Source organism: Manis pentadactyla, chromosome 13 (genome assembly GCF_030020395.1).
Source record: "Manis pentadactyla isolate mManPen7 chromosome 13, mManPen7.hap1, whole genome shotgun sequence".
NCBI lineage: Eukaryota > Metazoa > Chordata > Mammalia > Pholidota > Manidae > Manis > Manis pentadactyla.
Genome location: NC_080031.1, coordinates 50,750,093 through 50,752,268, shown reverse-complemented (window position 1 = coordinate 50,752,268; position 2,176 = coordinate 50,750,093). Strand labels below are relative to the sequence as shown.

General features: G+C 50.2%; 1 pseudogene; it reads left to right on the top strand.

Moving 5' to 3' along the window:
- The first annotated feature begins 444 nt into the window (after positions 1–444).
- LOC118919968 (olfactory receptor 2W3-like) lies at positions 445–1,475 on the top strand (annotated as a pseudogene).
- Positions 1,476–2,176: the final 701 nt, after the last annotated feature.

Here is a 2,176-nt window from a genome sequence, read left to right as displayed (position 1 = left end):
CATTCTGCATATAATGGATATTTCCTAAATACTAGTAATAAGTTATTCTGGGGTTTAACTTGGTTGGGTCTTCGAGGTTTTAGCAGGAGTTTAGGAACGTTGATTCTCAACAAGAGTAGATCGTTGGGCCACATCCCGATTTACCTCTCCTGTGCCTGGAGTCAGAGGAAGTACCGGCAGGGAAGGATGAGACCCTGCACTCCACTGTCCAGGCTCAGAACCAACTGTTCCCCTTTCCACAGCCTGATCATTTGCTTACAGCACATCTGCCTCAGTTTCCTTTTCTGTTGACAATCAGAGTGCCAACTCCATGTCACTGCAGTCGGAGTTAAATGAGTAAGTAAGTATAAAAAGCAGAGAAGGATGCCTGGCTCGAATCAAGTGCTCCATTAGATTGTCTGCTGCCATTAATAGAATTGATATTCCTCCTCAGGTGCAGTAGAGATGGACGGCGCCCATGAAAGGGCCCAGGGGGGCTTCATCCTTTTGGGGTTTTGTGGCCACCCCCATCTGGAGAGGATCCTCTTCGTGGTCATCTTGATTGCGTATCTCCTGACCTTCATGGGCAACACCACCACTGTCCTGGTGTCCCGGCTGGACCCCCAGATCCATACCCCCATGTACTTTTTCTTCAGCCACCTGTCCTTCCTGGGCCTCAGTTTCACCAGCAGCTCCAACCCACAGCCTGCTCTACAACCTGAGTGCACGCGACAAGACCACCAGCTCCCTGGGCTGCGCCCTTCAGCTCTTCCTCTCCCTAGCCTGGGAGGCGAGGAGTGCCTGCTCCTGGCCGTCATGGCCCACGACCGCTCAGCTGCAGTCTGCAAGCCCCCGCACTACACGGAGATCATGAATCCGCGCCTTAGCCCGGGCTTGGTGTCCGTGGCCTGCGGCTGCGGGATTGCCAGCTCCCTGGCCATGTCCCCAGCCACCCTGGCTCACCCCACTGCGGCCGCCACGGTGTGGACCGCTTCCTCTGTGAGATGCCTGCCCCGATCCGGATGGCCTGTGCCAACGCAGCTGCCGTCAAGGGCGCCATCGCTGTCCTGGCAGCAGGCACTGTGCTGCCCCCACGGTGTTCATCCCGGGCTCCCATGGCCACACCGTGAGGGCTGTGTGAGGAATTCAGCCTTCCTCGGGGAGGCCCAAAGCCTCCAACACCTGTGGCTCTCATCTCACCGTGGTCTCTCTTTCCTATGGGAGTATCATTTACATGTACATGCAGCCAGGAAAGAGCTCCTCCCAGGACCAGGGCAAGTTCCTTACCCTCTTCTACAACATAGTCACCTCACTCCTGAGCCCCTGACCTACACCCTCTGAAACAGACGTGAAGGGGGCATTGAGGAGGCTGCTGCTGCGTAACAGGTCAGAAAGGATCGAGCAAGAATGAATGGGAGAGACAGGCATCTCCAGCCTGATGGTCAGCTCAGCTCCATCAGGGGCCACTGATGGTGTCTGCAACCGCTGGGTCAGATCTGGTCTTCCCCCGTGCCTTGCAGCTTGCCTTCTCCTGGACTGCGGTGAAGCTGCTTAACTTCCAACACTGTGCGTTCTGATGAATGAGCTACACATGTCACCTGAAAACCTCCTGTAGGTGATGGACAAAGATCCAAAGTACAAAAGTACAAAGTGAGAGAAGTAGTGTTAAAGATGAGTTTCCACATATACCAGAGTGCCAAGTAGGAAACTTATTTTCCTATCAGAGTTTTTCTTCCGTTGTTTGTTTTCAATTTTGAATTCATTAACAACTTTCTGGGTATTTTAGTCAGGATGATGACAAATTGATCACTTCTCTTAGTGGACAGCCACCATACATGGGAATTCAGCATGTTGGGTGTTTCCTATTCCCCAAATTCCCGTCCAAAGACTTTCATCAAATCAAATGTTGTTTTTATTCTGTGTCTCTGATTTTTGGCATTTTCCCCAAAGTCTGCTGCAAGATTCTCGATAAACTAAGAAGTTAACCTATAATAATGATATGTGTAACAGTGATAATGAAGATTTAAGATTTAAATCTGAAAGCATTATTTGTCATGCATGTTTTTATTTTATTAGTGAGAAGAAACTGATGGTTATACAACTTTTGCTATGAATCATGTTCTCTTATCCTAACCCCTGCATTTGTCAGAGATCAGCATGATTTTAATGGTCCCTATTTACCCATGTGGTGCTTGAA